This window comes from Scleropages formosus, chromosome 3, assembly GCF_900964775.1.
Source record: "Scleropages formosus chromosome 3, fSclFor1.1, whole genome shotgun sequence".
NCBI classification, from domain to species: domain Eukaryota; kingdom Metazoa; phylum Chordata; class Actinopteri; order Osteoglossiformes; family Osteoglossidae; genus Scleropages; species Scleropages formosus.
Window position 1 is genome coordinate 38381436 of NC_041808.1, and position 16313 is coordinate 38397748.

The following is a 16313-nucleotide window of genomic DNA, read 5'->3' on the forward strand; positions in this document are numbered from 1 at the left end:
TCACACACTTTGTCTGAAACCACTTGTCCCAAGCGGGGTCACGGCAAGCCAGAGCCTAACCAAGCAACACAGGGCACAAGGCTGGAGGGGAGGGGACATACCCAGGACGGGACGCCGGTCCGTCACAAGGCACCCCAAGCGGGACTTGAACGCCAGACCTACGTGAGGGCAGGCACAGGCCAAACCCACTGTGCCACCACGCCCCCCACCAGTCATGAACTGTCCAGCGGAAAACGTCTTACATGGGGTCAATTAGAACAAAAGAAAAATATAAATCCAAAAGGCAGGAGAAGTGTTTGCCCTGAAGTCCTCGGAGTGATGCACAGCTTATCTGAGAACAGTCCACTACTAGGAAAGAATTTTCTGCAGTGGACAACTCAGATGGAACCCCTGCAAGACTCGATACGTGGAGCCGCACAGCCACTTTGACCACTGTACACCCTGGGTCTCTGGCACGCGCTCCCCTGTATATACATTTCAATGGGCTTCCGCCCCAAAGTGCATTGTTCTCGTAAAGTTTCATCACAATGTGGCAATGATACAAAAAGATATGGCACCACAGTGTTATTAATAACCTTCCACAACAGAATGAAAATTAATCAGTTGCATGTTACACAATCATCTGCCTACAACTCTGCTCACAGTTGCCACACTACTCTGCATGTTTGGTATTTATTTGTCTGTTATATTAGTTTCTACACAAACAGGAGAATAGGGACGCTCACACTGGTAACCTATATATTCAAGATACACAGGAAAAGATGTTATACCCCGTACATACTTTTCAACAGCTGCACACAAGGACCCAGTCCACCCACCACCTTAAAACCACAGAGAACAACACCCAGCATAGCCAACATACATCGTCATGCCCTGAAACTAAGATGCTTAACTGACCTAACCCACCCACCAAACCGAAACTAATCCCACCAACAAAATCCAAACCAATAAACCAGATTTAACGCACCAACAAATAACCAAACCAAGACTAACAGACTAATACAAAACACCTAAAGCAAGCCTAACCCAACAAACCAGCCATCCAGCTAACCACCAAACCACACCCAACAAATCCAAGCCTACAGGCCAATGAACAACCACCAATAGAAACAAACCAAGCCTGCTCCCACCAACACAAAAACTAAGCAACAAACCACACAGACCAGGTCTAACACGTCAACTCAGAACCATCCACCCATACCACCAGCAAAACCAACCAACAAACCAAGCCTAACAACCAACCATCAAACCACACCCGCCAACAAAAACCAAACCAACAAACCAAATCTAACCCACCAACACAAAAACCAACAAACCATATCCACCAACAAAACCAAACCAACAAACCGCACCTGATCCACCACCAAACCAAGGCTAACCATCAACCAACCCCAACAAAGCCAAATCAACAGACCAAGCCTAACTCACTAACCAAACCAACAAACTACACCAGCCAGGCACCAACATAAGTATTTCATTGAGGTTATCAAGTGGGCACCTCCCTTCATCCTTCCAGTGAAAAACAGCGTCAATCCTTACATGTCCACTTAACTTATAAAGCTGCTTTGGTAAACAATTCAGTACTAAGTTACAAGTCCAGTCTTTTCTTTTCTTACCAAAATGTGGCTCAGTGACTCCCACATGGTTCTGTCAATTGAAGATGCTCCAAAGAAGCAGAATTGGGGATGGCATGGTGGCAGAATGAGTAGCGCTCCTGTTTGACAGCACCTGGGTAGTGCAAAAGGATGTGGGTTTGATCCTCTGCTCAGTCTGTGTGGAGTTTGCATGTTTCCCTGTGTCTACATGGGTGTGCTCTGGTTTCCTCTCACAGTTCAAAGACATGCTGTTCAGGTGGTTTGATGACTCTGAGGAACCCATAGTGTGTGAGTGACAGTGTGTTCCATTGATGTAGGGATGAGTGACCCATTGTAAACAGTGTACAGTACTAGCAGTGTAAGCCTCCTTGGCGAATAAGGTGTGTGTGGGCTGAAAACACTACATGGAGTTCACTGAAGGTCATTTTGGAGAAAAGCGTCTGCTAAATGAACTAATGTTAATATTCGTATAGATATGTTGTGTGATACTTTGTCAAAGTGCCATCGGTTCTAATCAAGTTAACGGTCCCAACAGTTTCATGGTCAAAAGTAATCCAAAATATTATTTTTAAGAAAAAAAAAAGTACAATTCATCCAAAAATCTGTAAAAATCATTTGATGAAACTACTTGGGTATAAAGTCAGTAAGATTCAAATTATGCTTTTTAATTCAGGAAGTTTTATTTCATTTAAAAAAAAAAAAATGCTTTAATACATTGTCTTTATTCCTTTTCTTAATTTTTATTGGTTCCATGAACAGCACAGGGTCACAATGGCCAACAGGGACAGTACAACATGTAACTGTGCACATATTGTACATACAGCAAGGGCTCAGATTCAACAGGTTGCAATATTTCACAGATATGATCATGATACATGTGGTATAAATACTGTATATATACAGCATTGTGACACCTAAGAGCATGAGAAAAGAAGCAGCACCATGGACAGCTTTTAGAGGCTTGGGCCAACAGCACTGAGAGCTGTCTCAAACACTCAGCTGAGGGCAATTGGCTCATTACAGGGGGAGATGAAAAGCACAGGAGATGCTGGAAGGATGTCCTCCTTGTTCCCTTATCATCAGAGCAGTCTGGAGGACCTGACACGGTCGACAGTACATGTCATGCCCTCCACCTCCGCGCAACAGGGAACACATAAAAGGGAGCTTGAAGCACAGCAAGATGCGGAACCTCCGTTCAGCCTTAGTACTCACTTGTGCATCTTACCTCAGCTCTCCTGACTTCCCAGATTCCTCGTCCCCATCCTTGTTTCCCCGTTCCTTCTCCTGTATCTCCACAGCTTCCTGGCTTTTCTCGAATTCTTGCTTGTGTACTGGATTACGACTCTCAGACTCTCCCTTCGGATATCGTTCGCACATCGGTGACCATTTGTCTGTTTATTTGACCATGTCTTTTGGAATACCCCTTGAGAAACCTTCCTGTGCTCTGCACTTGGGTCCGGTGCTTCCGCTCCGGGAGGACACCGTGATGCTACAGAAATTGTGAAAGCCAACCCAATGCAGTGGCATTTTACCAGGAGCACAAATGGACTGTTCCAGAAACTTCTACAGCAGATCATATCACAGACAAAAATAAAACACAGCGATAAGTACCATCTGTTGAATGATATAATAAGTAAATCTAAAAGTAAAACAAAAGTAATATAATAAAAGGAAATCATATTATAATCAGAGTAATGATAACTATGTAATAAAAATAAGCAGCTGAGAGGACACCGAAAAAGGGAGTAGTGACCAGAATAACAGAGGATCACTCTAGTAAAAACCCAACAATTGAAGTGACCATGGACCTGACCTCTTCTGTTTCTCTCCCCAATGTGGGGAGGAGGATGGACTGGTGACCCAAACCTTTTCCTGTCTATGGAATTTCTGTTTTAGAGGGAAAGGAGCAGTACAAAACACTGTGATTAAATGCAGTGACATTTTTAAACCCTAACCTGGAGAAACGACACCTTTCAGAACTGTGCTGGCAAAGAGGGCTTCAGGTATTGGAAAAACTGGGTCTGTGCACAAATGTGTTCTTGACTGGGGGAAAAGGAAGTACTTCAGGAAGAGATTAAGTGCTGAGGATGTCACCAACAGGATCATCACACATGTGAAGTCAACAAGGAGTCTCTACATCATGTGTCATATTCCTGTCTTCTGTTGGATTCCAGACACTGTCCTTGAGAAACCTGCAATACAGACTGATGAAATCCAGGAAAGCTGTGATGGTCACTTTTCAGACAATATTTAGAAAGGTTGATCGATATGAAATAATTCTAAGTGTGATGAATATGAATACAGTTTGAATGTGTATTTGTTTAATTTTTGCCTATTGTCCCTCATTGAAAAAGTTCAAAGAAAGCTAAATTCATAGTTACTGGGACATCTGTTTCTTAGTGTTAGAGTATTATTACATTTTGCATTTACTGCAATCTCTCTGAATGTCCCACCATCTTTTATTAAGGAGGTTAACAGTAAAATTTTAAATTTCACAAGGAGAAACACACCATAGTATCTACAAAACCTATCTCACGCAACCCTGTAGAAAAGGAAGGCCTTGATGTGCTCTGTTTCTATATTTCAAATATATTTAAAAACACAATTACATTAAAAAATAATGAAGATAAAATTTATATTATCACCAACCATATTCAGACAAAGAGGTGGTAATAGATTTAAAACACAATTTTGATGTACATAACATCCCAGTTAAATTATATGATTTCCATTAACAAGTTTTGATGTCTTGGAAGCTTTTGCATAAACACAACTTCTCACTGCAGATGTGCAGAATTTGGAATAACATATTAGAGAAAGAAAACTACTTTTCAAATCATGGTATAGCACTAATATTAGATTTGTGAGGCAGTTGCTTGATAAGAACGGCCTGTTATTTAGTTACTCTGAATTCCTTCAAAGGGCGGTGCGGTGGGTTGGACTGGGTACTCTTGCGGGGAGGGTCTGGGGTTCAAGTCCTGCTTGGGGTGCCTTGCAACAGACTGGTGTCCTGTCCTTGTTGTGTCCCCTCACCCTCCAGCATTACACCCTGTGTTGCTGGGTTAGGCTCTGGCTCCCTGCGACCCTATACAGGGCAAGCAGTTCAGACAATGTGTGCGTGTGAATTCCATCCGAAGTATGTGATCTGTACCACAATTAAACAATTCAGAATTGTGTTGGATGTTTTTCCCCAAAGTGCTCCCCCCCTTACATGAGATGGTATTCATACATCTGACAAGAAATTTAATAATGCATTCTTGAAGTCATCATGTAGAGAAAATACCATTCCATGGTGTAAATCACAATGGTGTTCAAAATACAGTGATGTACAATGGAAAGTAGTATGGACTATGTGGGAGAGACTGCCTCACTACATTGATATTCATTTAGCAGATGCTTTTCTCTAAGGGACTTCCAATGAACTCTATAGTATTACTAGCCCACACACCTTACTCACCAGGTGACTTACACTGCTAGATACACTACTTACAATGGTTCACGCATCCATACATCTGTGGAACACACTCTCTGTCACTCACACACTGTGGGTGATCCTGAACAGCATATCTTTGGACTGTAGGAGGAAACCCACCCCCACCCACCCACCCACCCACCCACACACACACACACACACACACACACACACACACACACACACACAGCACCACCCTCTATTTCACCTGACTGAGGGTGGTGCCCTGGGTTCTGTTCTAACCAAAATGTTATATCCCCATCTAGTATTTCAGCAACAGAAAACATTAAAATTCTCCAAACATCTTGTAATTAAAACCCAAAGAAATTAACAAGTTATTGTCCAATACAAAACCCCAATCCCATCAATGATCAAACAAATCAAATGCATATTAACGAAACGTAAAGAAAACGAAAACTTCACAAATTAATACACTCCAATATATTACAAACAACGAATGACCTCACCACTACACTTCAACACACAACGCAACGGGCTCGAGAATTTATCTGCAGAACCTTCTTTTTGCGCGCACACATGATTAGTGCCTCGAATACTCCGGAGTATTTCAAAACACCCCTCGTTGCAGGCCTGATGATCGCCGCTTGTGTACGTTGAGACCCAAAATGGTCGCTTCACCCTTGCGAGTAGTGCAGAGTAAAAGGACCGCAGTTTACTGTGTCAGCCGTCTACTTGCGTTCAGGGCAGGTGAAAACTCCAGCGGAACCCGAGGAACTTCACGCGTTGTCGTAACACGAAGCGCTAATCGGGTTCACCTCAGTCCTCCTGACTCTCGCAGCTCGACGCGACGGGCTGAAAACTCGTCGTTTCTTCACGGACTGTCTCGTGAGACCACGAGTACACCACGGCACTTAAACCTTGGTAATATGCAATCAACGCGAAATGATATTTTGCCCCTTGGTTGTTCTTCGAGCAACCAGGAAAATATCACCTCACACTCTGGAGCGCTCTCTCTATCCCCTTCTCAAAAAGTTTAGAAACTTTTCCTATTCGCTGCACCCCTCTTTTCTCTCATTGGTTCTACGCCAAACCGAAACCCAATCAATTTACAATACATGCAAAACTGACATAATTGGTAGGTTGCACCTGTTCCAACATATGTTGGTATGGCTTCAACCAAACTATAAATCAGATTGATGAAGCTTTAGTTACACCTTCCTAATGAACACACAACCAGTAGTGCACAGGGACAACATGCAAACTCTGCACAGACTGAGCGGGGATCGAATCCACATCCTCTTATACCACCCAGGCGCTGTGAGACATCAAATCAAATCACTTAATTGTCACTCACCATACCACAAGTGTACAAATGGTGAAAATCTTAGGTGCGTTCTCCGCAGCTGCTCGGCATGATAAGTTACAGAATATACAAACAGCAAAAAATATATACAATATTATACACAATAAACACCTATACAGTATGTACAGTGTACAATATTCACATAATAAAATATACAGCATACAATATCCAGTGTTGGCGGTAAGTGCAGTGCATGGAGGTAGAGTGAGTAGTGCATGTGGTGGAGTTATTAGTTATTTGTTGAAGTTCAACAGTCTGATGGCCTCTGAGAAGAAGCTGTCCCGTATCCTGCTGGTGCAGAATCTGATGCTGCCATACCGTGTGCCTGATGGTAGCAGAGAGCAGTCGATGGCTTGGGTGGCTGGAGTCTCCGATGATCCTCCGTGCTTTCCTTACACAGCGCCTGGTATAGATATCCTGGGGGGAGGGGAGCTCACCTCCGATAGTGTGCTGGGCTGTCTGCACCGCTCTCTGCAGAGCTTTAAAGTTGAGGGTGGTGCTGTTCCCATAGCAGGCGGTGATGCAGCCAGTCAGGATGCTCTCCACGGTGCAGGTGTAGAATGATTTGAGGGTAAGGGGCCGGTGCATTGTGATTTGGGCAGTGATCGGGGCCGAGTACCCGGCCGACCCAAACCTCGGGCGCCAACTCTGGTTTTTGGGACTTGGAATGTCACCTCACTGGCGGGGAAGGAGCCTGAGCTGGTGCGGGAAGTTGAGAGATACCGTCTAGATATAGTCGGGCTCACTTCCACTCACAGCTTGGGTTCTGGAACCACTCTTCTCGACCAGGGGTGGACTCTCCACTATTCTGGCGTTGCCCAGGGTGAGAGGTGGCGGGCGGGTGTGGGCTTATTAATAGCCCCCCAGTTCAGCCGCCATGTGTTGGAGTCTACCCCGGTGAATGAGAGGGTCGTCACCCTGCGCCTTCGGGTCAGGGAACGGTCTCTCACTGTCATTTGTACTTATGCACCTAGCGGCAGTGCCGAGACCCGGCCTTTTTAGAGTCCCTGGGGGGCGTGCTGGAAAGCGCTCCCACTGGGGACTCTGTCGTTCTACTGGGGGACTTTAACGCCCACGTGGGCAGCGACACTGACACCTGGAGGGGCGTGATTGGGAGGAACGGCCTCCCTGATCTGAAACCGAGTGGTGAGCTGTTATTGGATTTCTGTGCTAGTCACGGTTTCTCCATAACAAACACCATATTCATGCATAAGGGTGTCCATCAGTGCACGTGGCACCAGAACGCCCTAGGTCGGAGGTCGATGATCGACTTTGTAGTCGTTTCTTCTGATCTTCGGCCATATGTCTTGGACACTCGGGTGAAGAGAGGGGCTGAGCTGTCAACTGATCACCACCTGGTGGTGAGTTGGATTCGATGGCGGGGGAAAAAGCTGGACAGACCTGGCAGGCCCAAACGCATAGTGAGGGTTTGTTGGGAACGTTTGGCGGAGGCCCCTGTCAGAGAGGTTTTCAACTCCCACCTCCGAAAGAGCTTCAACCAGGTCCCGAGGGAGTCTGGGGACATTGAGTCCGAATGGACTATGTTCCACACCTCCGTTGTCGGGGCGGCGGTCCGGAGCTGCGGCCGCAAGGTCTCCGGCGCCTGTCGCGGCGGCAATCCCCGAACATGGTGGTGGACACCGGAGGTAAGGGATGCCGTCAAGCTGAAGAAGGAGTTCTATCGGGCCTGGCTAGGTCATGGGACTCCTGAGGCAGCTGACGGGTACTGGCTGGCCAAGTGGAACGCGGCTCTGATAGTTGCCGCGGCAAAAACTCGGGCCTGGGAGGAGTTCGGCGAGGCCATAGAGGAAGGCTTCCGGTCGACCTCAAAGAGATTCTGGCAAACCATCCGGCAGCTCGGAAGGGGGAAGCAGTGTTCCGCCAACACTGTTTATTTTGTCCTCAGTGCGTGTCTAACGCAAATCGATAGATAGCTAACAAGCTTCCAGAGAAAGTCAGAGGCTGGAGTAAAGTTGAATGCCTTTACTGTTGTCTTCCTTCTCATGAAAGTACAGTCTTTTTTGTAAAACTAAAACAATACAAAGCAACACTAATTACTAAACATTAGTTACATATCGTTAAATACAAATACCCATAAATACACCAAATAATGTCTACACTATTAACATAACATAAATATTACATTCACGCTACTATAATTTACTAAAAACGTAAATGCAACTTACAAGCGATGCTTTCCAAGGCACAAACAAGGAGGGAAGGCACTGGAGCCGCAAGCCGACCACATGGCACACATTGACTGAAGACACTTCCCAATTCTTACACCATATCCACGCCTGTGTCACGTGGCCCATCCATCCAATAATGTAACAGTACGAAATAACGTAAAGAATAACGTTATTCTCCCAAATGACCACTAGGTGGCAGAAACCCAAAACAAATCTAAAAAATATCTCACAGAACAGTACACTGTTTACAGTGGAAGTGGTGCGCTGCTGACCTCAGCTGAGGATGTCCTCGGGCGGTGGAAGGAGTGCTTTGAGGATCTCCTCAATCCCTCCGACACACCTTCCGTAGAGGAAGCTGAGGCTGGGGACTCGGAGGGGGACTCGTCCATTACCCTGGCTGAAGTTGCTGAGGCAGTCAAAAACTCCTCGGTGGCAAGGCTCCGGGGGTGGATGAGATCAGCCCCGAGTTTCTCAAGTCTCTGGATGTTGTGGGGCTGTCTTGGCTGACACGCCTCTGCAGCACTGCGTGGAGTTCGGGAACGGTGCCTCTGGACTGGCAGACCGGCGTGGTGATCCCTCTTTTAAGAAGGGGGACCGGAGATTGTGTTCCAGCTATAGGGGGATCACACTCTTCAGCCTCCCTAGGAAAGTCTATGCCGGGGTACTGGAGAGGAGAATCCGACCGATAGTCGAACCTCAGATTCAGGAGGAGCAATGCAGTTTTCTCCCTGGCCGTGGAACACTGGACCAGCTCTATACCCTCACTAGGGTGTTAGAGGGTTCATGGGAGTTTGCCCATCCAGTCCATATGTGTTTTGTGGACCTGGAGAAGGCATTCGACCGTGTCCCTCGTGGGATCCTGTGGGGGGTGTTTCGCGTTTATGGGGTTCGGGGCCATGGTTCCTCACTATCTGCTGCCTGTCTGTCAGAAAGTTAGTGATCCACCGACAGATGGAGGCGGGCTCAGAGAGTTGTGTTAATTTGGACAGGAGGAGGTGTGGGATGACGGTGTTGAAGGCTCAGCTGAAGTCCACGAACAGGATTCTCGCATAAGTCCCTGGTTTGTCCAGATGTTGTAGAATGTAGTGCAGTCCCATGTTGACTACATCATCCACAGACCTGTTTGCTCGATAAGCAAACTGCAGGGGGTCCAGCGATGTCCTTCAGGTAGTCCAACACCAGTTTTTCAAGTGACTTCATGACCACAGACGTTAAGGTGACAGGTCTGTAGTCATTAAGTCCTGTGATTTTGGGTTTCTTTGGAATGGGGATGATGGTGGAGCGTTTGAAGCAGGAAGGAACTTCGCACATCTCCAGTGATCTGTTGAAGATCTTTGTGAAGATAGGGGCAGCTGGTCAGCACAGGTTTTTAGGCAGGCCGGTGAGACACCGTCTCATTATATATGTATATAATATATATAACATCATTGTAATTAAAAGCGCGACCTCCTACTGAAGTCTTATTGATCACAGGTACTTTAAGGTAACCTGTTTCCAATAAGCAAAGATATCGTCCTGGGATATAAGAATCAATAATCTCACAAAGGTAAACCGGAGCAATGCCATGTACTGCCTTATAGGTCAAAAATAGGATAATCAACTCTATAGGCGACCGGGAGCCAGTGCAAGGATTTAAGTACCGGTGTTATATCGTCGTACTTCCTAGTTCTAGTAACAATTCTCGCAGCAGCATTTTGTACCAACTGTAGCCTGGGTACAGTCTGGTATGGACAACCCGACAATAAAGCATTACAGTAATCCAGCCTGCTGGAAACAAAGGCATGAACCAATTTCTCAGAATCCCCTATACAAAGGAATCGCTGCATTTTAGCTATGTTTCTTAATTGAAGGAAGCACGACTTAGTCAAAGCATTTACATGCGATACAAATGACAGCTTTCCATTCAGCAGGACACCCAAATCCTTGACACAATCCGGATGCTTGAAGGTAATACGATTTGTTGTAAAGATTGGTGTGATTATGTCAAGAGTTTTAGCATCACCACCCACCGCAAGTACCTCTGTTTTACTGGCATTTAGAGATAAAAAATTTTTACTCATCCATAATTTTATACTGGTAAAACAATTAGTTAACAACACCATATGTGATGGATCATCAGACTTGAACAATACATAAAGCTGTGTGTCATTGGCATATGAATGGAAATTAACATTGTGCTTGCGAATAATATCACCCAGTGGTAATATGTAAAGTGAGAAAAGTAATGGACCCAACACGGAGCCCTGCGGCACGCCATACTGAACCGTAGTAGAGATGGAGGGGGTGCAGTTGTCAGATTTCAATTCAAATTGTGCATGGTTAGCTAAATACGATTCAAATCACTTCAGAACGGTACCTCTTAGTTCAACCAGGTTTCCAAGTCTACTCAGTAGGATACTACGGTCTACAGTATCAAACGCAGCACTCAAGTCTAGTATGATAAGAATAGAGATCTGACCAGCATCAGAAGAAATGAGAATATCATTAACAACACGTATAAGTGCTGTTTCAGTGCTGTGACCAGCGCGGAAAGCAGACTGAAATTTTTCAAATATATTATGGTGATTAAGATATTTTACAATTTAGGACGCTATGTTTTTTTAGAATTTTGGATAAAAACAGTAGATTGGAGATCAGTCTATAATTACATGGTTTATTACAGTCCAGATCCGATTTCTTTAGTAGGGTCTAATAACAGCGATTTTAAGAGCTTTTGGAACACAGCCATTTAGTAACGACATATTAACAATATTAACAATACGGAAACTGCGGCTTTCAGTAATTTAGTGGGGATTGGGTCTAAAGGACAGGTAGTACTTTTCATAGAGCGAATTAGCATGGTAATTTTTTCTACAGTTATTACGTCGAAGTTACTGAGATAGCGCGGACAACTAATATTATTGTCAGAAGCGCTCATGTTTGCTAAAACCGAACTAGAGGGCTCTATGGATTTGCGGATATTCACTAATTTATTATTGAAAAACGACATAAATTCATCATTAGTAATGGTAGCAGAAATACATTGTTTATCTTTGTGTTTACCAGTTAAGTAAGCGATGGTATTTGTCATGGTCGGGTCTGAAGGAAGCTGCAGACCCAAGTGCGGCGCGGTAATCGTTGTAGTGTCTTCAGAGAAATCCAAGAGAGGAGGTCAGAGGACGGACAAAGGGTCTTCGAGGTGCAAACGTCGTACAGGGAGGATCCAAAAGGCGAGGTCAGTACATAGGCAAGAGGTCGATGATCAGAAAGAGGTGGTAGATCGGGGGAACAAGAGACGGGTTCGGGGAAGGCGTTCGGGAACAGGAAATGGCTGGAGAAGGTCGCTAACGAGGAGGCAGATCAAGGTTCCGCATCAGCTGGTGGTCTGACGCAGCCTTTTATGCTGTAGTCTGCGTTGCGTCCCAGGTGTTCCGTGTTGGCCCGAAGGTGTGGGCGTGGCAGTATTAAACAGGAAGTGAGCGTTATTGTGATGTTCATCAATTAACTTTGTGTAGTATTCGAATCTGGCATGAAAAAGTGCCTTTTTATATTTTTTTAGACAAGCGGGCCAGGTTATATAATAAACGTTTAGTTTAGTTGAACGCCATTTACACTCTAATTTACAACATTCTAACTTCATTGCATGAGTTGATTCGTTGAACCATGGCGAGTATCTTACAGTTGGAATAAATTTAGTTTTTGGTGGAGCCGCAGAGTTTAGGGTGTAGTGCCTTGTGTAGTGCACGGATGTACAGTGAGTAAGCTCATTAGCAGCAGAAACTGCACCATGATGAAGGACTGCAGCACCAGCCCTATGCTGTGGCTCAGCAACCCAGTGGACAGCTGCATGAAGCTGGGACCCCATTAGAAGGGACCTTATGAAATTGTGCAAGTTACAAATTCATGTGGAGAACCTGGACTGACTTACCATATTTTCATTCCATTTGACTCTGATGAGAGAGTGCAGGTAGTGCATTATAATAGACTGAGGTCTTATACACTACCTGTTTCAAGTTCGAGTTTAAAGTTTCAAGTTTTTTGTCATAGATACAAGTACCATGTACACGTATCATGAAAATCTTCCTGAATGCTTCTCCACAGCCCGTCCTGGGTGTGTCCCCTCCCCCTCCGGCCTTATGCCCTGTGTTGCCGGGTAGGCTCCGGTTCCCCCGTGACCCCGTATGGGACAAGCGGTTCTGAAAATGTGTGTGTGTGTGTGCTTCTCCACAGACTATGGACAAAGACAATAGAAATACTGCACAAACAAAACAATGACAATGACAGTGAGTAGTGCAACAGCAATAACAATAAATAATGGTAACAGTAGTAACAATAATGCCAGTAGACAGCCAGAGAACTCAGAACATGAAAGTGCTTGAAGTGGCGGTGTAATTTTCCAATGTGCTTGGGTGGAGCAGTCCAACTCTAGTTACTAAAGGTAGCACATTGGTTGGTGTTGTATACTCTTACAGTACACACACACACACACACATTTTCAGAACCGCTTGTCCCATACGGGGTCACGGGGAACCGGAGTAGTGAGGTAAAACTGTTCCTGTACCTAGCTGTGCAGGTTCGAATAGACCTAAGCCGTTTTGCAGATGGCAGGGAAGAAAAAAGTGCCCGTGCGAGGTGACTATGATCTCTCATGATGCGCATCGTCTTTCTGAGGCAGCGTGTGGTGTAGGTGTCCTAGACTGCTGTTGCAAAACCATACATTGTGCGACATTCCTGAGTCATTGCCAAATTCCCATTCTTTGAGTCAGACAAATCTGCGGAAGCAGAGTGCATTTCTCCCCAGAAAGAATTGAGCAATTTACCTGAGACAAACTGTTCATGTGAGAGGTCTGCTGGGTTAGGCCCGAGCATGAATCGGACTGGGAGGATTTTCAAACCTCCTGGCAATTGAAAAGACTTTTTCATTTACTAAATAACTGCTTACTCTGTGTCTGGGTTCCCAAAAAAAAGAAAAAAAAAAATTTTAAGGAAAGTGTTCTATTGCAAGACTGTTGTAATTTCTGGACCTTGTGCTGTATACTTTCTGTTTTCATTGCACTTTTGTGGTTGTTGATTGTTTATTGCCGTTTACAGGGGTTATTGTTATTGATAAACAAGGATGTTTATTCTGGAAGGGGGGACATGTATAAAAGATTAATTTTGGTTGTGGTGACGTTAGGACACTTCACTAGTAGGTCTTATGTGTGTCTAATGAGTTTCTTCTCCCCTCGAGGCTTGCCATAGGCGAGACTTTGTACATGCATACTGGTGTACATCAGCCAGTCTGCTTGTAAGTTACACACGTGTTGCATCTAATAAAAACTTGGAAAAGGTTTGTAACCAACCAGGACAGGTATCGTTCGTTATTTTCTGGAGCCCTAAATGTCTAGGCGACCCCAACAAGAACGCTCAGTTACACATTGAAGATTGAGTGTTTCCAGAAAAAAAAAAAAAGCCCTTCTCCTGCGTTTCCAGGTGGGAGCCCTGACTGGAGCCTGAGAAAGCGAGGGGTGATGGAGAACGGTTCTTCGCGTGCAAAAGAAAACAGAAAATAGAGGAGAAAATAGGAAAAAAAAAAAAGCTTGCAGCACCTGGTATTCCCAGGTGGAATTCCATCCAAGTACTAACCAGGCCCGACCCTGCTTAGCTTCTGACATCGGACAAGATCGAACTTATTCAGGGTGGTATGGCTATAAGCAAGGGAAGGTGGCGTTTGCACCCAACTTGTAGTTGTTCCCCCACCCGCGAAAGGTGCACACAAAGAGCGCTCGAGCATGCGGCGCATACTTGGGCTTTGGCCACATGAAGAGGAGCGCACTTTTGCCTGCCTCTTGTGAAACGCTCACGAGAGTCCAATGAAAAGTAGTCATGACTTTCAGTATCTGCGATCAATGTCACATATTAAAATCACACACCAAACAGGACAAAAAGAAAGTAAGGAGAAGAATAAATAGTTGTGACAAAAAGAAAGTAAAGAGAAGAATAAATAGTTGTGAATAAACTTCGAGAGTCACAAAAGTGTTAAACATGCCAGACAACAATTAAAATCCAATGAAATCCTGCTACAGAAATGAAACACTGAAGAGAGACTGTTTCCAGACAATAATCGCCCGTCTCCTGCCCTCCCAGGTGGGAGCCCTGACTGGAGCCTGAAAAAGTGAGGGGTGACGGAAAGCGGTTCTTCGCGTGCAAAAGAAAATGGAGGAGGAAAAAAAATACATTTTTAAAAAAAAAAGCTAACAGCATCTGGTATTCCCAGGCAGTCTCCCATCCAAGTAGTAACCAGGCCCCACCCTGCTTAACTTTTGCCTCTCTCGTGAAACAGAGGAAGGTTTTTTAAGGGGAAATCCAAAAGACATAGTCCAGAATACAGGCAACCGGTCACCAATGTGCTAACGTAAGAGTCCGAGAGTCGTAGTCTAGGAAACAGGCAAGGAAAACCAGGAAGATGTGATGACACAGGAGAAGGTACAAGGAAACGGGGACGAGGGCAGGAAGTCGAGGAACGCAGGAGAGCTGAGGTAAGGCATGCAAGCAAATTCAAGGGCTGAACAAGGTTCCCCATCAGCCTGGGCTCCGAGTTCTCCTTTTATGTGCCCGTCCCGCGAGCCTCCACAGGTGTTCCTTGTTGAGATGAAGCGGAAGGCGTGACAGAAGTTGTGTCCTTTTCACAACCCATGCTAACGGCTGCCAAAAGTTATATGTCTTTGGATTGTGGGAGCAAATCAGAGCATCCAGCAGAAACCCACACAGACAGAGGGAAAACAAGTAAACTTCACACAGATTCAGTTGGGTTTGAAATTATGCCCAAATAGCCCAAACACTTTGAGGTGGCAGCAGTACTCTCCGTGCCACTATAGCAGAGAATTATGTTGAGAGAAAAAAAAAATCACCACTTACAACATCAAATCATTGGCTGATCGTTGATAGTTGTGTCCATGCAGACATTGACGCAGAGAGCGTTCCATGTAGGATGTCAGTCTTTAGAAGGAATTGGATGCTCAGCTCTGTGTGTGTGTGATATATTCTCTTGGCTCAAGGACCACTTACATCGCACAATACGCCAAGAGTGGACAAGTCACTGGGGAGAAATGTTCTATCAGCGCATTGACCCTCTTTACCACGGTGTCCCTCTGAACCAACCCCTCCTGGGATTCCAGTGTAGTCCATGTCGGCTTTCTCTAACTTGGAGGAGACACCTTTTGTGAAACATCACACCTGAGCTTCAGCAATCCACAAAACACCATTTAGGTTTTCAGTGTTGGCCGGACTCAGGATTATCACTAGGACAGATGATTCAAAGTGTGAATATGTGTGTGTGTGTGTGTCCCAAAATTACATGTTGAATGTAGTGTCTTGTTCTTCTTGTTTCTACACTTTGACAACAATGAGTCCACAGAGCAGTAGACCACACTGACTCCAGTAGTGACATAGAGCAGAGTGCCTAGAACGAAAATATTTTATTTATCATAATAATGCAGGTTACAATGTATCACAGGTATGATGGTGTCTGTCACACTTTCTAACAACTTCCGGAAGGATGTCCAGACATTCCAGAATTCTTTAGAACTGTAATGCAAACCAAACATTAATATTACGTTAAGTGGAGAACAATGTCATGTTTTCATGCTGAAGAACTTACACGTATTTTCCTGTTCATACACCTGGGAAATCTAGACTGGGGCAATTTAGGGTAAGTAAGTAAGTACTGCATTTGAAGGTATTGCAGCAGCAGTGGGACTGTCATGATGTCATGT

General features: G+C 44.9%; 1 pseudogene; it reads right to left on the reverse strand.

The window, feature by feature from the left end:
- Positions 1 to 14135: 14135 nt before the first annotated feature.
- LOC114910277 (uncharacterized) lies at positions 14136 to 14254 on the reverse strand (annotated as a pseudogene).
- Between the last annotated feature and the right edge of the window lie 2059 nt (positions 14255 to 16313).